This window comes from Erinaceus europaeus, chromosome 1, assembly GCF_950295315.1.
Source record: "Erinaceus europaeus chromosome 1, mEriEur2.1, whole genome shotgun sequence".
Lineage (NCBI taxonomy): Eukaryota > Metazoa > Chordata > Mammalia > Eulipotyphla > Erinaceidae > Erinaceus > Erinaceus europaeus.
This window is the reverse complement of record NC_080162.1, coordinates 44,293,745-44,316,597: the sequence shown is the minus strand read 5'-3', so window position 1 is coordinate 44,316,597 and position 22,853 is coordinate 44,293,745.

Here is a 22,853-nt window from a genome sequence, read left to right as displayed (position 1 = left end):
AGTGTCATATCATGTTCTATTTTTCATATATACTTCAGAGAGTCAAGCATTTGCACCAGTTTTAGAATGTATTCTAGAGGCTCAGCCATACTGTAAAAATATTCTTTCTGATATGCTGCACATTATAGTAAATGGCATTATTCATGGATGTGTCAAAGCCATAAAATAGGAGATTTTGAGGCGATCACAGCTGTGAATGATTAATATTTTCATCCCAAGATGGCACAGAGGTAGCAAGGCTATGTTAATTATTGCATGCCTGAGCCTCGCACTACGGGCATCCTCCCTAAGTGCCTGTTAATTTGCTCATATGCTGTGCAGCTGAGGGGACTGGAACAGTCTCCACTCAAAACACAGTGGATCTCTGGCAGTCCCTCATGTCCCTAATAACTGCTTTATACTTCTGCAGGAGGGAAAACAAAATTAATATCCCCTAAACCCAATGACAATGATAGGATTCTAACAGAAATGTTAGCTAAGAGATGCTTTATCAAAAATGGCTCTGAGCTTTCCCTTTTGTTTGCAATTTCCCTCTCTCTCTCTCTTAACTTTAGAAAATTTCAGAAGCTGCAGCAAAATCAGGAATACCTTCAAGGCAAATACGATCATTTCTTAAATTGTTTTCCTTGACTATTAATTTTTTTACTATTAAATTTTTAATCTCTCTGAATATCTCAGTATTATTATTTAAGATGTTTCTTTACATGCATTGATTGTTTTCTTTAAAGGGGGGCAGCCTTTTGAATGCAAGAAATGCATTCTTGTGCCTGTAAAAATTTGTTTAGATTTTTGTTCTCGTCTCTCTTTATTCTGAGGAGGTTAATTTTGTCTATCTACCTTCTTAACCCTCTTTTAAAAATATAGGAAGATAAAAACAAATCCAAGTCAAGATATCTGCTTCCATTTGAAGCAGGAGGAAAATTCGTGAATTTCTCTAAGTCTTAGTGTGCTCTAATACACGAAGCCACTTCCTTCTGCAATTTCCGTAAATCTCTCTATGCCTATGATTTCACTAGGATCAGTCTCTGTTGAAAATCTAGTTTAGACTGCCTGGCAGTCTGAAAAGAGGAAGATCTATTAATTTAATCATTTGTATGAATCATGTCTAAATGATCTCAGCAGAGAAAATGTGTTAGCCATTTAAATCCCATCATTACATATTATATAATAATTACTGCTAATTCTAGTTTGGATGGGCCACAATTTGGCTTTCTATCCCCTTAAAAGTGGAGGGTAGGATGACTTCACCGAATTTAGCCTCCCCAGCCTTTAGGCCTTCCCTTCCTCATTATGGACTTAATAGCCACATTCAGCATCATACATCTAGCCAACTTAAAGTGTGTTTTGTGCTTGTAATTAGTATTCATTTTGTGATCGTGGAGTTCACCCTCACCACGGAACGGAGCCTAATGTTAATCACCGCTGTGTCTTCCTCCCTTTGACTCTGATCTGTCAGCATCATGTGGTTTGTCCCATACCTAATTTTTTGCCCTTACCAGCCAACTAAGCACCTTCACATGGCTGCAGTGTCAGAATTAGAAACTTTTGACAGATCTGTAATCACGCAGCTCTCATCAACTCTATGCATGTTAGTCATTTCATTTCCACATTCTAACAGTTAATATGCCTTAATTTCTCTCACTTTGTGAATATTTAATTCCTCCCTTTTCAACATCATTTTTAGGTTGTGTGAATCATTTTCAAAGCCTTTGCTCTTCTCCCCGCACTATCATCTGCATATTTTATGAAATGGCATGGTTGAGTCTCCGAGGGCTCTTGATAAAAATGGAACTGGCAGCCTGCTCATTAGCTGTTTACCTGGAGCTGTGTGAGTCCCCAATAATGGTGAGCTCCCATTTGGATTTGAATTAGGATTCTCTGACAAATAACAACCAGAAGCTTTCTCAGGGACCTCCGCATGCCTTCCAGTGTCTTCCTCTCCTTGTTGCAGGGTTTTTGGGAGCCTAGGCTGTCCTGGGGAGTGTTACACCCAGGTATCAGAGGCAGTTTAATATTTGAAGTGGAGACACAAAAGCTTTAACAAATTAGCACCTCTGAAGACAGCAGAGGTTCCCTGCAAGGATACTTTCTTAAAGGACGAATTATTTGACCTTCAGGAGTCTTACAGATACCAGAGTCAATTCTTTACTTAAATCAGGTGATTAACCATCCAGTTTTACCCAGGTTAGAGCTTCCCAGGGGACTTGAGACATATGGTTTTTAGTTGAGGATACTCAGGTCAGGGGGGATGGGTCAGTCACCCTGCTTATGACTGACTACAAGACTTGCAGAGCTCAGACCTCTATAGAAGATAAGCTCCTTCCCCACCTGCAGGGGAGTCGCTTCATAGGCCATGAAGCAGGTCTGCAGGTGTCTATCTTTCTCTCCCTCTCTCTGTCTTCCCCTCCTCTCTCCATTTCTCTCTGTCCTATCTAAGAACGACGACATCAGTGACAACAACAATAATAACTACAACAACAATAAAAAGACAACAAGGGCAACAAAAGGGAAAATAAATAAAATTTAAAAGAATTTTAAAAAATATTTTTAAAAAAGAAGATAAGATTTTATTAAATTTTTTTAATTTTTTTTTATTTAAGAAAGGATTAATTAACAAAACCATAGGGTAGGAGGGGTACAATTCCACATAATTCCCACCACCCAATCTCCATATCCCACTCCCTCCCCTGATAGCTTTCCCATTCTCTATCCCTCTGGGAGCAAGGACCCAGGTTCATTGTGGGTTGCAGAAGGTAGAAGGTCTGGCTTCTGTAATTGCTTCCCCGCTGAACATGGGCATTGACTGGTCGGTCCATACTCCCAGTCTGCCTCTCTCTTTCCCTAGTAGGGTGGGTCTCTGGGGAAGCAGAGCTCCAGGACACATTCGTGGGGTCTTCAGTCTAGGGAAGCCTGGCCGGCATCCTGATGACATCTGGAACCTGGCGACTGAAAAGAGAGTTAACATATGAAGCCAAACAAATTGTTGAGCAATCATAGATCCAAAGCTTGGAATAGAGGAGAGGAAGTGTTAGGGGGGTACTCAGTGCAAACTCTAGTGTACTTCTGCTTTCAGGCATATATTTTGCAGTAGTTTATAGATACGTGTGAACATATGCTCTCTCTCACAGAAACTGGTGTATATCTAGGTTTTGGGACTTTGTTAGAAAGTGAACCACCTGAGATGAAATTAGAGTGTACTATGAAAGGAAAGGTCTCACCCGAGTAATGAAGCTGAAGGGTTGTCATTCCACACGTGAAGTCTCTGGACACAGTCTGAAGTGAAGCATGTTGAGGTGGCAATCGTTGTGTTGGTTAGGTTAAGATAAGCTTTTTAAGCAATTGTGATTAGCAGAGCCATTTCTCTGTATGTAACACACAAAGAGAGAGTACAGACCACAAAGCAAGCTCTGTGAGCTTGAATATCTATTTTGCAGGTCTACAGTCTGTATATTCATATTTGTATTTATTATTGGATAGAGACAGAGGGAAATTGAGAGGGGAGATGGAGATAGCGAGGTGAGAGACAGAGAGAGACATCTGCAAACCTACTTCACTACTCATGAGGATTTCCCCTTGCAGGTGGGGAACAAAGGTTTGAACCTGGGTCTTTGCACACTGTAATGTATGCACATAACCAGGTGTACCACTGCCTGGTCCCTTATATAAATATTTATATATAAGATTCATATAAAACAAGATAAGATTGGCTGGGAATAGCTTATCCATTAAGTACCACATGGGAGCCGTTAGGAACTGGGGAAGCTTAGGTATTATGGTTTCTCTTTCTCCCCACTTCCCCATCTCTATATATTGATCTAAAGTAAAAGGAATTAAAAGCTGGTCTTGGAGTAGTGGGATTGTGTATGCAAGAGCCCAATGTAGGAATCACACAAAAGTATTCAGTATTTCCACTTTTCTTGAAGTACTAAAGATGCAGCTATCAGTTCCCATTCTTTATGAAAATGACTAGACAACTGAGGCTGTGCAGTGTTTATCCTGTTCCTGTGAGTTGGGGACCACTCTGATCTATGTTTACCTTTATTATGCAAAAAGAGTTTCTTTCTCTTTTTATTGCCTAAAATAGTGTCTTTTAATTATTTAGTACACATATAAAGTGTGGAATTGTATACCCAGAATTTTATTGTATTGAAACCTATGTCAAAGCAATGAAATTTTGTTAAAAAAAAAAAACAAAATAAGCAAAGCAGCAATAGCACAAATGATAAGAGTGTTTGTTGTCTTTACATTAGATTTGAGTTTCTGTTCTCTGTTCTATGATCACAGAGCTGTTTGATCTTAGGGCAAGATAAATAAGTACACTGGTCACAAGTTTCCCAACTGTAGTTTGGGGATAGTAAAATAGATCAGAATAATAATATATTTTTATAATAATTAAGATGTGAACACTGAGAAATGTATCTAAATACTTAGAAGCTGCCTGATACCTAGCATGTGTTCATTAAAAGTGCTTTTTCTTTTACTAATTCTTAGGATCCTATTATTAGTGTCACAGAAATATAAATTGGGGCCCAGAATTTCCTGATGAGCTCCTGAGTATTCAGACAGAATCTATGTGAATACAAACAATACAAGGGGAGATATTGTTGGTATTAAGATAATTTATTTTGCAGTGCCTATTGGAGCCATATACAGAGGTGTGCCCAAAGCAGTTCCAGTGACCACCTGTGCAATAAATGATACCACTGAATTTCCCACAGGAAATAGAACATTCCATTCTTGGGTGAAGATGATCTGGTGTTCCTCCTTGCATTAGTAAATCCTGTAATACCTTTTTTAATTCAACAAACCTAGATGTTTTGCACCAAGCAAATTCCTTTGCAATAGAAACTGTTTCCTGAAGATCCTTATCCTCCATGAAATAGCTTTATCTTATAGTAGCCTAGTGTCACTGAGGCTTTTATTAGTGTACAAAAATTAAATACTATTAATACCTTGGATTTGCATGACATTTTTCTTCTGAATCATTCAAAGGTACTGCTGGTTTCTTAAAGAAATGGTATTTGATATTAATGAGGAAGTTATTATGCCACAGGAAACAACCACCTTCTTTTTTTAATCCCCCCTCCGCACCTAAAACAGAAAAGGTGATGCCATAGACTCAGAGATTCTCAAAGAAGATATTTGAGAAGTTGGTGGTTTGGTAGAAATATCTTAACATGTTGGGGTCCTATGTTTGAATTTCCTTATTTTCTTTTTATTTCAGGGTTATTGCTGGGGCCTGATACTTGCACTAGAATCCACTGCTGCTGGAGGCCATTTTTTCCCATTTTTTTAAAAATAGGATAGAACAGAGAGAAATTGAGAAAGGAGGCAAAAATAGAGAGGGGGAGAGAAAGACATCTGCAGACCTGCTCCCCCACTAGTAAAGTGATCCCCTCTCCCCCCCCACAGGTGGGGATCTTCACACTGGTCCTTGTGCTTTATACAATGTACATATAACCCAGTGTGCTACCTCCTAGCCAGAGAGGCAAGAGAAGTGAGATCTGGCTAGGCCTCCAGAACAAAAGGCATATGGAGAGGTCACCTTAGGATTAGAGTTAAATTTCTCTATTTCCCTGTTTCTCTCCACAGCCCCTCCCCCATTTGTCTCTGGGGAAAAAGGAAGGAAGGAAGGAAGGAAGGAAGGAAGGAAGGAAAGGAGGGGAGGGAAGGAGGAAGGGAGGGAGGAGAGGATAAAGAAAGGAAGGAAACAGAAAATATAAAATAAATAAAATAAAAGTCACTGGGAGTGGTAAATTTGACCCAGTAATCATTCTGTTGGCAAAAATAAAAAGCAGAAAAAGAATTAAAGGAGTGTAGTCTGATACCACACAACTTAAGACTCCTGGATCTGTAGAGCCTCCTTAAGTAGAAACAGAGGTGCTTGGACTGATGAAATATTCTCTAGTACTTATGGCTACTTAATAGGTTAGACATTCGAATTATCTGTTCAGTAATAGCAATAATCATTGCAAATATAATTATTATCTCCTAATTAAAAGTTTCAATTGGTAGGGTTAAGCAGAAGCAAAAGTAAAAATTGAAAAGACAAGAAAGTGAAGGGCAATAGGCTCAATGTGGATTAAATGATGTGTGACAGATAAACACAAATCTCTGGGTATGGCAGAGATGAGACAGGCAAAGGGAAACTGAGGTGGGGTATGCTAGGGTGAGGAGCGCTTGGTAGTGGAAACACTTAAGACAAAATGACAACTCCCTCCAGAGACTTTGAGTGACCTGTTCAGATAAGCACATGTCTCTCTAGGAAGTGGCAGCTCTTTGCTCTCAGTGGAATATCAGCTATTAAATGGATTCTAACTTGGCAGTCAAAGTGATGGAACAAGTATTTTGAACTTAATACTCCCTAAAAAAAAAAAAGAAAGTAAAGGAAAGAAAAGAAAAAGAAAAGATTTTCCCTCTAAATGAGTAACATGCCAGAATAAGCTTTGTGAAACAATAGCTCTGAAATATTTTTATGTAGAATATTCCTAATACATACTTGAGGCCATTGACATTTTCCACTATTACTATTATTTCTCATAGAGCTTATTTTTTACATTATATTTTATTTTATAGAGTAGAAATGGTATACTGAAGATAATAGATAACTTTTAATTTGCACATCTGAAAATTTGGACTTATAAAAATTTCTATTTGGGGAGAACCAAATAGAGATATGAATAGAAAATATGTCAATATTCTTTAAGCATTTATACTGAAAAATACATTATGTATGTAAGCAATCATTCATTATTTTTTTAAATGATCGTACAATGATGGCAATAAAAGATAATTCTACAGAGGATTTTCTCTTTGTTACTTTTCTAGTCTCAAATTCTTCAAGTGAAGGAGCTTCTGGGCCTCTGCTTGTATGATTGTTCATAATCTAATTGATCTCACTGTCTAAATTGTCCTTTCTTAATTCCAGTGTATTACTCATTTTCAGTGCTTGCTGTTCAGATCTGTGAGAGGTAGCAGGCCTCCCCGCAACCTTAGTCAATTAGACAAGCTATTGTTTCTTATTAAGATATCACATCCCAGAGAATAATAGCAATTAGAGTTGGAACAGAGACACGTTGGGTCATACTGTCCACTTCCCTGCCAGCTCAGGAGAATGTTTCACATTATACAGTAGTTTTGTGTGGTTTTTCTGATGTTGATTTTCAAAAAAACCAGGCACCCAACAGTGTTAATTATATCCCTGCCCTATATCCCTACCGTAACTTAATTTTTCTACTTTGCATTGCTGATGCTCACAAATTGGCATCAAGTGATATCTTCTTTTTAAATTTTTTAACTTTTTTATTATCTTTATTCATTGGATAGAGACAGCCAGAAATTAAGAGGGAAAGGAATGATAGAGAGGGAGAGAGACAGAGAGACACTTGCAGCACTACTTTACCACTCAAAAAGCTTTCCCTTTGTAGGTGGGGGTGGGGGGCTTGAACCTGGGAATTTAAAGCCTCAGGCATGAGAGTCTCTTTGCATAATCATTAGGCTATGTCCCCCACCCCCCAAAAGACATATTTCTAACTTGATTTTCTATTAAGTAAAATAGTTTAATCAAGTTCATGTATTTTTCAACCTCAGGAGATAAACCTAAGCTATCCTTTAGAATTTTGTTCTGATCCACACCTACAGTCCCCATACTTCCCATCCCAGAAGATACTAACAACTTCAATCTCTATCTCAAAACTTTTCATTTTCAAAGTCAACAAGATTGAGCTTATTTTTCTTAGCTTGGATTTTCCTTAGTTTATCTGTATTTTTTTGTTGAAAAGTTTCGTACCACAGCTACTCTGATCATCTTTCTTTTTTTTTCTTCCTTTTAATCCTATTCTCATAAATTTCATTTTATCTCTCAATTAAATCATTTGTCCCTTTTGCTTATATTCTGTGTAACAAAGAAATTAACACCCATGTTTTTTCCACACCCATTCAACTTTTTAAAATTTTAGAATTTAAAACAACTTGCTGAAAATAACACAAAAGAAATATTAGTAAATTAACATCTGACACCAATTTTCTCTAAACATTTTTGTTATGTGGTAAATTATTTCAAAATTTTATGGTCTCTGCTTGCTTTCTTAGAAAGTTTACACTTGTCAGTTCTATCTGATGCCTTTTCTTTTCACTGAGTTTTTTACCATAGTCTTCTGTTCCTCTTTTCTTAAATACGTACTGTTCCCTTTACCTGAAATTCACTGACTTCCACCTTGTTAACACACACTTCTTTTTTTTTTTTCCTCCAGGGTTATTGCTGGGCTCCGTGCCTGCACCATGAATCCACCGCTCCTGGAGGCCATTTTTTCCCCCTTTTGTTGCCCTTGTTGTTGTAGCCTCGTTGTGGTTATTATTATTGCCATTGTTGATGCTGTTCGATGTTGGATAGGACAGAGAGAAATGGAGAGAGGAGGGGAAGACAGAGAGGGGAAAGATAGACACCTGCAGACCTGCTTCACCACTTGTGAAGCGACTCCCCTGCAGGTGGGGAGCCGGGGGCTCGAACCGGGATCCTTACTCTGGTCCCTGCGCTTCGAGCCACATGCGCTCAACCCACTGCGCCACCGCCCGACCCCCAGCACACACTTCTGTATACTTCTTGACCACCTATATTCCACTCAACTTTAGACAGATGGAGTCATTTCTTTCTAACACAAGCTTGTAATAAGTTCATATCTAATGGTCAAAACTCTGGACCACTAAATGCAGGATTATTCTCTTACAATTAACATAAAATTTTAGTTCATGCTGAAAGACAGAAAAAAATGTGAGACTTACCACCGCTGCCACTTCAAAATTAAATGAGCAGGTGGAGCACTTGGTTAAAGCACACTTATACTCAAGGACCTGAGTTCCAGCCCTTGCTCCCCACCAGCAGGGGGAATGCTTCATGAATGGTAAAGCAGGTCTGTATGTCTACTTTTCTCTTTCCCTCTCTGTCTCCCCATCCCCTCTCAGTTTCTCTCTGTTCTGTCAAGTAAAAATGGAAAAAATGAAAAAAAAAAAAATGGCTGCAGGTAGTGCTGGGTTCATAGAGTCACAACCAAGCCCCACCAGTAACTCTGGTAGAAATTTTTTAAAAAGTTATCACAGTATATTCATGATCCTCTGCCCATTCCTTTTCCCCTTTAGATCTATTATTTTCATTGTAATAACTTGATAAAAACTATTCTATCATTAAGGGAGAAACATCCAGGACTCCATCCTCTGACTCCTTTGACCTCCATTGTAGGTAGGCTATTCTATCTTATGTTTGGGGATTATGTTCTGTAATCTCCTACTAACGGTTAGCATTTACCATCTTTAGCATGTTCTCTTTCTTTTAGTATATAACTTTTTTCTTTACGTCTCAGGAACATTTGGCTGCTTTCTCATCCCATACTGGCACAATCAGTACTGTGTGAAACTATTAAAGCTCTTCATTGAGGGATACCCTTCAGCTCTTACAAATAAATATTCTGTAGGTCATGTTAGCCTGGCATCTTGTTGGTCAACATAGTAATGATCAGAAGAATGTCTTTCTAAGAGACCTACAGGCAGCAGGCTGGTTTATGACAGAAAAATGAGTCATAAACCCAAATTTCTTAAGGTATTTGTTTCATACCAATTGCTCTAACCATTCCTTATGAGGAAGAAGTGCAAACAATTCTTTTTGGATAACTGCTAATGTCTTTGCTGTGCTCCCAAACTCTTCACCCTCCTATCCATTTTTTTTTTAGTTTACCTATTAGACGTGGATACGATTACCTAACATCATATATATGTTGCTATTAGTTTTGGTTTATTTATGTAACAGAGGAGTTACATAGCCCTCTAAGCTGTAGAACTGTGATTTGAACGGATGTTTTTAATTATAAAAATCATTAATTCCACTATAAAAGAAAAACTTATTCTTTTTAAATTTTATTATCTTTTTGTTTGTTTTCCCAGGACAGAGAGATATCGAGTAGAGAGGGGGAGATAGAAAGGCAGAGAGAAAGAGAGATGTCTGCTGCACTGCTTCATTGCTCGTGAAGCTTTTCTGCAGGTGAGGACAGGAGACTTGAACTAAGTCCTTAAGCATAGTAACATGTGTGCACGACCATCTGTCCCTCTTAAAAAAAATTAAAAATATGGTGGGGCCAGAGTGAGGGCTAGACACAGATGGGCAGGGGCACGCCTAGTAGAAAGTACATACAGTACAGTACTATTCACAAGGACACAGGTTCAAGCCCTCAGTCCCTCCCTCCAAGGAGGAAACATCATAAGTAGTGCTGCAGGCCTCTTTCTCTTTCTGCTTCTCTTTGCTTCCATGAGAAAAAAGAAAAAGAAAAACTTTCATTGTATTATTTGCCCATATGTTCAATGAATTATAAGTTAAATTTCCTCTTCTCTTTATTTTTGAATTTTTTTCTTACTATTTTTTATTTATTGAATAGAGACATCCAAAAAACAAGAGTAGTGGCCAAAAGATAGAGAGGTAGAGGAAAAGAGAGACAGCTGCAGCACTGTTACACCACTTGCAAAGCTTTCTGCCTGTAAGTAGGGAATGGAGGCTCAAACCTGTTTTCTTTCTTTTTGATAGATAGTGAAAAACAAAGGAGAGGCAGAGGGAATGAGACACACCTACAAAGTAGTTCCACCTCTTGTGAAGATTCCCCACTGCAGCTGGGGAGCTAGTGCTGAAACTCAGGACTTCACACATGGTAATGTGGGTTCTACCAGGCGAGTCACAAACTGGCAGTGAAAATGTATTTTATTTTATTTTACTTTATTTTATTTTTAAAGACAAATGCCTAGGGCCAAAGATGAAGCTTACCTGCAAGTGTGCCTCCTCTACTATGTTCTGTGACCTAGGATCAAACCTGGTCACATCAGGAGAAGCCTCAACACTGTGATATCTTTCCCTTTCACCTGGTTTCTTTGTCTCAGTCTTTCTCACCCTATCTGAAAACATAAGCTCAGAGTAACGAAATCCTCACAATGAAAGAGAGAGAGATAAGAGAAAGAAAAATAGAAATAAAAAAACTTTGTAGATGTTTGAAGGAATTACATAAATGTAAAAACAGAAATGTATTGAAACCTCACATATTGATATGAGGATTTCATCCACAGCTATAAGTACATTGTAGTATAGCATTTATCACCTGACACTATCATGCCATGTTTACCTTCACAGCTTACCTGTGACTGGGAGCACTCTTTTCACCATTTCAAGAGTAACTTTCTAGATGACACATGTAATTTGTCAATAAATGAGTATTTGTTCTTTATGTATAAAATTGGATTGACTCTGCCCCACTAGGGAAAGATAGAAACAGGCTGGGAGCATGGATAGACCTGCCAATGCCCATGTCCAGTGGAGAAGCAATTACAGATGTCAGACCTTCCACCTTTTATACCCTATAATGATCCTGCGTGCATGTTCCCAGAGAGATAAAGAACAACAAAAGCTTCCAATGGAGGGGATGGGATACAGAGCTCTGGTGTTGGGAATTATGTAGAATTGTATCCCTCTTATCCTATGGTCTTGTTGATCATTATTAAGTCAATAAAAAACTGGATTGAGTATTGAAGATTATCACTGATGAAAATAAGAGTCATAGCTTCATGAAGCATGGGAGCAAGTTAAGTGTGTATTCAATAAATTATCACACAATTAAGTTAGTAATTATAACTTGATTATTGTTCTTTGTCATTTGTGTTTCCTTTGAGGTGTGAAGATATGCCATGAGAATGTCTTGTTTATCTTCTGAAGAAGAGGCAGGAGGAATGAGGTGTAGAAGATGAATAAATGGTAGATAGGCAAGTGATAGTCAAATACAGTGGGGAAGGTGAATATCTAATTAGGAAATATGGTAGAAGTCTTTGAGGGGGAAAGGCTGAGGTACCAATAAAAAGAAAAAGAAAAAAACCAACCAGCCAACCTACCAAACAAACAAAAAAACTTACCTGGATACAGGACAAAGAAAGAAGTAACGGTGGATATGGAGAAGCAGCTGATGAATGGACAAGGGCTAGAGCAGACATTTCACTACTTACTAAATTAATCAATTAATGAACTCTGAGCAGGCCATGGTATTGACTTCTGCTCTAGATTGAAAGTCAGATTACTGAAGCATATAGCTATATAATATAAATTTGTATGATTATATGTGGTGTAATCATAAAACAAATAAACAAAAAAGACTGGGCTACAAGCAGACTTGTTGAAAGTATCCAATAGTAAATACAAATCTCAAATAGTTGCATCTCAACTATAGCATCTTTTTTTTTATTTTAAAAAAATTTTTAAATGATCTTTATTTATTTGATAGAGGCAGCCAGAAATTAAGAGGGAAGGGGGTGATAGAGAGGGAGAAACAGAGAGACACCTGCAACATTGTTTCACCACCTGTGAAGTTTTCCCCCTGCAGGTGGGGACCAGGGGCTGGAACCTGGGTCCTTGCACACTGTAACATGTGCCGCAGTCAGGTGTGCCACCACATGGCCCCTCAACTATAGCATCTTTAGAGCAAACCTGACAGGGTGTTTCTTCCTCACCCCTTCCATGAATGCTTTCCAACTGAGTGAAGACATGCTAGAGACACAAAATACCCAACACTTTGTCTGGTGTCACATGGTAGCAAGATATCTATTGAGAGAATGGGATATGTACTCAATCCTAAAAGGATAGATGTTGATAAGAACTCTAGTCTATCCTTATCAGTAAGAATTGGAACAGAAAGGAAATCTGAGATGCACAAACATCCTCAGCTGATGTAGACTCAGGATAAACGTGAAAAGAATTGTTTCAGGAATGGTAGGAGCATAACTGAAAGGTGAAGCCCCTGGATAATCATGCTAGTAACCACTGCTTTGAGTTGTTAACCTGGAGATATCAAGGGAAATATGGCAGATGCCCTACAGGGTTGGATTGTGGCAACCAGCCAACTGGAACAAAGATTTTACCCTCACTATATTATCTGATAGCTCTAATAAAAATCAGATGGGAGAGCTAATCAGATCGCTCCCTTGGCCTGGACCCTTTTAAATCAAAGAGAAGTCTATTTTGGCTCTCCATGTTAAGTAGACCCAGAGACCTGACATTTTGTGTTTATTTGAAATGATAAACTTAATCATGAACGAAATGTTAAGAGATGACAGAACTGGCCACAGTAAGGTCATATTGTGTCCCTGCCAAACATAATACAAGCTCTTGCCGTCACTAGGTTGCCAGTCCCTGCCACAGGAGGCTCAAGTCGCTTGCAAATGGGGACCGGAGTCTGTCTATGTGATAATTAATCCATGACGCTCAGTAAAGACTGCCAAATCTGCCATATGGTAGTTTTATGACCTGGACTGCTGTTATCTCTAGAGAAAGCTAACATCATAATCTCATTTATTTGCTATCTGAGATTAGAACTTTTATTTTTATGGGGTAAAATACAGGGTTGACGATGAGTCCCAGTACTCACTCTAGAGCTTTAGGTTATTGCTACAGTACTCCTATCACAAAAGTATGCAGAAAGTGCCACAGAACTGTGACTCAGGCACATATATATATATATATCCTAAACTCAAAATATTTGCACTCCATGAAAAAAATCTAGCATATGTTGTACATTCACTAAAAACACCTGACTTGAGATGAGAGTGACTTCTTTTTTAATATATTTTTATTTATTTATTATTGAATCGAAACTGAGAAATTGAGAGGGGAGAGGGAGATAGAGAAGCATAGAGACAGACTTCCTTACCATTCCTGAAGCTTTCCCCTTACAGGTGGGGACTAGAGACTTGAGCCTGGCTCCTTATCCACTGTAATGAGAGCACTTAGCCAAGTTGTCACCACCTGATCCCGTAAGAGACTTCTAGGAAACATCATGGGGCAGGATCATACCCTCTCTGTAATTCTTTAAAATATGCAAAATGGGTGATCTTGTTCATTTATTTCCATGGGGACACCGAGTTTGAGTGACGGCAGTCAGTTTTGATGAAACCTTAAAATCAATGCATTGATGTAGTTTGAAAGTTATTCATAAAGCTACCACTTTCAATACCGCATTGTAATACTTTCTCTTGGTATTTCAAATGGCGTTTCACCAGGGGTGGTCATGTGATACATCTTGACCAATGAGGTGAAAGTACAGTCATTATGTCAACCTCAAATGAAAGACATCTAACTGATCTTTGTCTTTCTCCTGTTTTCTCTGTCTCCCACCTTTAATACACATATTGGAATACTGGTAAGACAACTGGAACTCTTTAACATTACATTGGACTTTCAGAGGAACTTAATGTCAAAGATGAAAAAAAGAATAAAACAACTTGGGCTCCAGATAAATGGATCACACCAGTCTCAGAATGTCTACTAATAGGTTTTATTTACATATGGGGAAAACACTTCTTACCTCATGCAATCAGTTACTGGGATTTTCTGGACCACAAAGTTTTCATTGTCAACTGATAGAAATAAAGTATTTCAATTGAGTCCCACCTTTCTTAAGATTTTTTTGAAGTTCATGAGGTACATATGTGTGTAAACATGTCTAGATTTGTACATATGAGTGTTTATGTATATTATGCATATAAACATATTTTATGCATATTGTACATATGTGCATTTATATTTAGGTAACTGTTATATTACAATCATATATGAATGACTAATTATTACCTTTTCATCACATATAAGCTCTATATTCCAAAATATTAATTTCAAAATATAAATACAGTAAAAGGTACAGATCTGATATTTATAATTCCACGACTTTTGGTCAAGGTCTGAACAGATGTGATTCCAGCCCAGAAAGAGAATATACCCATGGGGCTAAATAATTAGTGTGAAATGTTAAAGGGGTTGTCCAGAAATCTTAAAAATGTCCCCACACCCAGTAACTATTAGGTGTGTAATGTTTCACTATCAATAAGGACTTGAAGTGGATGGGTCATAGGTAGGAGGCCAAGGAGCTTGGCTCATGGGAGTTTCATGTCCCCTAACATTTTCATGTTGATCTTTTGCCTGTTCATTCCTATCAAGAAATTACCTCAGTCTATTTCCTACAGAAATATTCTGATTATGTGAACCAAATCATGTGACCTATAATAACACATACTGGTTGTCCCTTGGTATTTTGAGAACTGATGAAACCACTGATTCTTGGCTCCTTACTTTGTATGCAAATGATGAATTATAGATGGAAAATGAGAAAAAGAAGGTTTTCTCTAGTTTGCTTGTTTGAAGTGAACTGGAATAGAGAAAGAACACTGTTACTCTTGACTATTTATTGTGACATTGCTTAGAAAAATCCAAACCCCAAAGACTCCAAATCTCCAGGGACATTGTTAGCTTTCTGCAGGAATTATTAAAATGTACAGAACTGTAGGCACCACACTTTATAATAATTAATCAGGGTCTGTTGATTAATAAAGCTCATTTTTTAGTCTCGATGATTCCGAGGATCATACAAAGGACAGTATCCTTGTCATTTTGATTAAGAAACCAGACTTGGCAATGGAAAGAAGTACAGGAACACTCACGCTTCCTCCCTCTCCCATAAAATAAATATTGAATGAGAATATTAACTCGTTAACCTTGACAACAATTTGTAATTTTCATAAGGGGTAAAAACTCGCATATTCAGCAAATAAATCGCTGCGGGGATTTCAGGAAAACAAATTGGAGAGAATGAAGAATGCTACCATATGAATTCTGTCATTTTTATGGGCCAGGGTGATTAATTTGTTTGTTTAGGTCCCTCAATTAAGGCCACAAATAGTATAAGGTGTCAGGAGCAAGTTAACTGTTAAATCTGGCATGGAATAGTCAACTGCGAGGGAGAAAGAAAGGTCATTTGGGGGAAGCGAGTAACTTGGCCCCCAACCCTGAGTCTTAATACCTTACCAGAACTGCTTTACCTGGGGTTAGCTGCTGAAGCTTTAATTTCACTCTATTAATAGTTTAAAGTTTGTTTTAAACAGATAACCCCTTTCACTGGGCAACTATGTGGGAAAAATCATTAGGTGGAATTAGCAGTACCAGTCACAGCTTTTCCAGGGTTATCTAATTATTTTGAACTCAATTTAACCAGAAATAGAGATAAAATAAATAACCCATGAACTACTTACCTTTCTGGTTAGAAGGGTCCTTTTGTCCAACTGAAAGAAAGAGAGACAGAGAGAGAGAATCAACTGTATTTGAGGTCAGAATTTAAGCCATGCTTTTAAATTTTTGTAGTCATACTGGGGACATAGATAAATTTCTTCCCTCCTATGACCTTTTACTTTCTACTCCTAAGGATGTCCTTTGTTGAGATATTTGCTATTATGCATATATTAAGCATGCTGTTTTCTCTTAGGCTAGCTTTGCTTAATACTTACTGCCTACAGGCTTTTGATAATCCACATTTTTTTGTTTGTTGGGCTTGTTTATTCTTGCAGACTTTATTACCCTCCCCACTGGAGAGGATTTGAAATTTAATATTGTTATTTTAAGTTTTATTTCAACACTGAATATTTGAAGAAGATGCAGAAATTAGTGTGTCTATGGCATGATGGAAAGGAGAATTAAACAAAGTGTGTTTCATATTTTGCTCAGAAAAAATAAAGTGAACCAGAGGCAGAGAAAATAATTCTTCTGGTCAGTGGAAAAATGAGAGACTTTCTTTAATACTTACTTATAATATTCTACCTGATTTTGCCACTTTCTAGTGAAAAGGTCTTGATCAAGTTATTTTGCTTTTGAAATGTCTATTTCTTAGTGTGCAAGCTAGAAGTAAATGATGGCCTGGGAAGTGGCACAATGGATAAAATGTTGGACTCTAAAGAATGGAGTCCCAAATTTGGTCCCTGGCATTGTATTGCCAGAGTAATATTCTCATTCTCATTCTCTCTCTCTCTCTCTCTCTCTCTCTCTCTCTCTCTCTCCAAGTAAATAAATATTTTAAAATAAGGGCTAATGACAGTGTCTACATTAAAAGATTGATTTTGAGATCAAGAGAATTTGGAAAATTAATAGAATTAGTCCCTAGGACAATAATAAGGATATAAAGAATAGAAGTATAAACATTACCTTAGACTTTTAGAAGTAGAATGAAAGAAAGTGGAGTTATATGTAAGACTTAAAGCTGAAGGAGAAGAAAGATGAATAAATCCATACACTAGAATTACTTTTCCCAGTTATGCATCATTATGTGATTTTTAGAAAAGTCAGTAGTGAAAGAAAGAATTCATAAGGGATAAGTGAGAGATAATAAATAAGTATACTGAAGAATGAGAAAATCAGGGGGCCAGGTGGTGGGGCACCTGGTTGAGCACACTTATTAAAATGTTCAAGGACTCAGGTTCGAGCCCCCTGTCCCCATCTGCAGAAGAAAAGCTGTCTGAGTGGTGATGCAATGCTGCAGGTGTCTCCCTATCTCTCTCCCATTCTATCACCCTCTTTATTTCTGGATGTCTCTATCCAATAAATAAAGATAATATTTTTTTTAAAAAAGTGAGAAAATTAGATGATCTTGAGTATTTGGAATAGTACTAACAGACTATGAACAGTTTTCATTTTTACTAACAAATCAGTGAATGAAGGTGGAATAGATTAATTTCCATAAGGAGTGTTTTTAACTTATTTTATTTGTTACTGAGGAGTATTAATAGTTTACAGTAGATACAGTCATTGGTACATGTGCAAAATGTCTCAGTTTTCTGCAAAACACTCTTTACCCCAGCCTAGGTCCTCCTCCACTACCATGAGCCAGGACTTGAGATTCCCATGGAAATTAAGCACTGGGAAAAATTGACTCTATGATAATGTTAAATACTTATTTTTTAAATATTTATTTTATTTATTTATTCCCTTTTGTTGCCCTTGTTGTTTTATTGTTGTAGTTATTATCATCATCGTTGTTGAATAGGACAAAGAGAAATGGAGAGAGGAGGGGGAAAGCAGAGAAGAGGAGAGAAAGACAGACACCTGCAGGCCTGTTTCACCACTTGTGAAGCAACTCCCTTACAGGTAGGGAGCTGGGGGCTGGAACCGGGATCCTTACTCAGGTCCTTCAGCTTTGCGCCACCTGCACTTAACCAGGTGCGCTACAGCCTGATTCCCAATACTTACAAGAAACAAACCAGTAAAAACAAAAACAAAAAAAACTTAAACATATATGTTGGTGGCCTATCTACTGAAAAAAACATACCTTGCCAGAGAGATAGCTCACAAGATAAGGCCTGACATCATATATGGAGAGTGCATTATGGGGTTTTGGTACAGTGGTGTCTTTCCTTCACTTTGTCTCTACCACCTGAATGAAAAAAAAAAAAAAGTGACAAGGAACATTGAAACAGTTTACATATAAGACTCTGGCTCTAAAAATAATGTTATCTCTGAAATTAGTGCAGCCTGGGATGTTCCTAGTTGAGACCACGGAATGTGAGCTCAGACCTACAGGGATACAGAGGTTACATAGGCTCCTAAGCTGAATAAGGGCCCCAGATCAAATTGATGGGTTTTACAGTTAACAATATTTATATGCTTTCCCCATATCTGGGAGCTCTTCCATGATCCAACTTTCTAGTCATTTTCCCAACTATGACACCATCTCCCCAGACAATAACCTATGTCTACATGCATATGAAATGTCAGGCAGAGAAAAAAACTAGTAAAGCCATGAGCCCCTTGGATTATATCTAAAATAGTTCTACTAGCTTTTTCCAAAACGGAGACCCCAAATTTTCATCTGCAGTGTTCTTGCTTTCAGGTTCACTATAATCAACAATTTGCTCTGCTTTATATCTTAACTTTTTTTCAGCCAGCAGCTTCCATATGCTACCATGATGCCAACTTGACTTCTCTGTGCAGAGGACCCCACCATGTGTCATGGAGCCTTGTCTCCTCAGATTCCTGCCTCACTAGGGAAAGAGAGAGAGAGAGAGGCTAGAATTATGGATCGACCTGCCAATGCCCATGTTCAGTGGGGAAGCAATTACAGAAGCCAGACCTTCCACCTTCTGCACCACATAATGACCCTGAGTCCATACTCCCACGAGGTAAAAGAATAGGAAAGGTATCAGGGGATGGGATGGGATACAGAGCTCTGGTGGTAGGAAGTATGTGGAAATGTACTCCTTTTATCCTATAGTCTTGTCAATATTCCATTATATATATATATACAATCTAAAAAACTGATAATTGTAATCCTATTGTGAAGCACAGTAGGTGCTCAGTAAATATTTGTAGGGTGTTGAGTCCACACCAGTTTCCTGTTGGACCATAGTTTATTCCTTTCATTACTGGTGTTCATGAGCAAACAACATGAAGAGCAAAATATCATTGATCCAAAGTATAAAATAAATACCAACAAGTCCTTTCTGATGTAAGTAGATGATTGAATAAACGAATGAGGAAAATACACAAACATCTCATGTAAAATAATTTTAGATAATTTATGTAGTAACACCCTTCTCAAAAAGGTGGACTATCACTCTCTATTCTGTAGGTAAGGAATGTACATAGTAACTTTGGTCTAAACAATACAAGATGGAAAATGTGAAACTTTATAGTGAAGACACCTGTTTGATACTCTCTAGAACTGGTGATCTATGTTAATACTAACAGCAATAAGTTACTGACTGTATGAACCCTTGAAATGACGTGGTGAAAATGGCATTTTATCTCTTGTTATTCCTCATCAAAATCCATAACACTCCTATTGTTTAGGAGAAATCATTGAACAAATTTCAACTGCGGGGACAGTCTACAAAATATCCGGGTCAGTGATCAAAATTGTCAAGGTCATAAAGAAATGAGAAAATACTGGTACCTGTAATGATCAAGAAGAGCCCAAGGAGACATGGTGATTAACTATAGTGTACTATTTCGAATTAAGTCCTGAAACATGAAAGGGAGTGGAGAGGTGTTAGCAGTTAATACCAAATAAAATACTACAACTGCATAATTGATTGTGATGCATGCATTGTGCTAGTGCAAGATGGGCATGGGTTTATGGGAACACTCAACACTGTCTTTGCAATCTTTCTACAAATCAAAAACATTTCTAAATTAAAATGTATACGTATATTACTTTTTAAGGTAATGTACAATAGTAAATCATTATAGAAGGTGAATGAGGCTTGGGATTAAAAAAAGTATTATCTATTTAGCATATGGGGAGGAGCACGTCCAATTCTTAAATGGAAGTGAGAAATGTAGGTGTTTTGCTGCTTCAGATAGAAACACTATTCTCGGGGTCCGGGGGAAGATGGCGCCCTGAGAAATCGCTAACAGCGAGTGCTCTGATAGCATGTCGGCAACGGTAGGATTTTCTGCCTTTAGCAGGCCAGTCAATAAGGGGGGGCACCAAAGAAGTGATTACAGTTTAATTTGGGTTAACAATTAGAACAAAGGTGACACGGACTCGCGGGGCGCCAGAATTCCCAGGCGGCGCCAGGCAAGGCGAGTGCGCCCGGCATTGTCCTCCGCCCTCCCGGGAAGGCGGCTCCTCCGCCAGTTGCAGAGCGTGGCGGGCAGAGGACCCGGAGAGAGCACTTTAGCTCGGGGGCTTTCTCTTGGGAGTTGCCAGGGTCCACCGCGACCCTGAGGGTGGATCCAAAGACTTCTTGAGTATAGCTCTCATTGGATCAAAGGACTTGGAGCTAGTTTTCATTTTTGAGAAATCCTTTAAAAAAGTCTGGAGGGCGGGGTTTCCCGGAAGATGGCGATTGAGAAGCAGCTAGCCTTTGAGCTCCGGACACATCTCTTGTAAACAATAGGATTTTCTGCCTTTAGCAGGCCAGCCAATAAGGGGCCATAACGGTCATACCAAGGATGTGTCTATAACTTAATTTGGGTTAAGAATTAGAGTAGGGGAAAAAACTCTTTTTTCTTCCTTTTAATTTTCAAGCATACATCCTTCCCGCTGCCCCCCCCGCCCCCCCCCCGTAAGCAATGCCTGGGACCAGCTACTAGCAGGATACCCCATACCACCAAACAGGGTTTTTTTTTTTTTTTTTTTTTATTCACTGATACACATTTGGGAAGTTCCTAGCACTGCTCTTTAATTACAACTCTTCTTCTTATCTTCTCCCTTTTCTCTCTCTTATCTCTATCTATCTCTCTCTCTTTTTTTTTTTTTTTTTTTAATCTTGTCATACACTTCTTTCTTCTTTGCCTTTCTGAATTTGTGAATTACTTTGGGGAAGAAATCTGACCCAGAGTGGACTCTCTATGTGTCTATCTCTGCTCTAGTTCCCTTTACACTCTTGTTACCCCTAGAATATACACTGGATAGTAGATTTGCATAACTGTCTATTCTTGCTATCCTCTCTTCCTTTTCTCTTTCTTCACTGGGATTTGGTTACTATTTTTTCACGGACTGGAGAAATTGTTTGGCTAACTGGTAACGATTAAACTCCTTCAATACTTACTTCAGTTGCTACTGTTATTCCGGAGGTTGGTGAGTGCAATTGTCATAAAGGTATTTAGTACAGTGTTACTTGTGCTCAAAACACAACAACTGAGGAACAACAGAGCATTAAAAAAAAAAAAAAAGAGAGAAACACATAAATTAAAAAAAAATGGGTAGATTAAAAACAAATAAAACTGCTACCCCAATGAATGAAGACAAGAGCCCAGAAGAAACCACAAATCAGTCAGAAGTAACCATAGATAAGAAAAGTATGCAAGCAATAATAAACTTATAAATCACAGAAATGAAAACAACATTGGAGGAAAGGAATGGCAGTATTAGGGAAACAACAGTTGAGACCCCCAAGGAAAATACTGATTATCTTGAGACAATTAGAGAACTGAAAGCTGAAATAGCTGTAATGAAGAAAGAAGCTGAGGCAAGGGAAAGCAGACTAAGAGAAGCAGAAAACAGAATTAGTCAGACAGAGGATGAGTTAGAGAAAACTAAGAAAGAGGTGAAAGAGCTTAAAAAGAGATTGAGAGACACTGAAAACAACAACAGAGACATATGGGATGATCTCAAAAGAAGTAACATTCGTATAATTGGCCTGCCAGAGGAAGAAAGAGAGGAAGGGGAAGCAAACATTCTAGAGGAAATAATACAAGAAAATTTCCCAGACCTGAATGACAGAAAGGATATCAAGGTGCAAGAGGCCCAGAGAGTACCAAACAGAATCAACCCAGACCTGAAAACACCAAGACACATCATAGTCACAATGAGAAGAAGTAAGGATAAAGAAAGGATCCTAAAGGCTGCAAGAGAGAAACAAAAAGTCACATACAGGGGAAAACCCATAAGACTTTCTGCAGATTTCTCAACTCAAACTCTAAAAGCCAGAAGGGAGTGGCAAGATATCTATCGAGCCCGGAATGAAAAAGGGTTTCAACCAAGGATTATATATCCTGCTAGACTTTCATTCAAGCTAGATGGAGGGATCAAAACGTTCTTAGACAAACAACAGTTAAAGGAGGCAACTATCACCAAGCCGGCCCTGAAAGAGGTACTAAAAGACCTCTTATAAACAAGAACATCACTATAATACTTGTAATATATCAGAGTAAACAAATTGTTTTTTAGAACAATGGCACTACAATACATTAAATCCATAATATCAATAAATGTCAATGGCTTAAACTCACCCATCAAAAGGCACAGGGTGGGGGGATGGATCAGAAAACATAACCCAACCATATGCTGCTTGCAAGAATCACATCTGTCACAACAAGATAAACACAGACTTAAAGTGAAAGGATGGAAAACTATCATGCAGGCTAACGGTCCACAAAAAAGGGCAGGAACAGCCATTCTCATCTCAGACACGATAGATTTTAAATTAAATAAAGTAATAAAAGATAGGCAAGGACATTACATAATGATTAGAGGATCAATCAGCCAAGAAGACTTAACAATTATTAACATCTATGTACC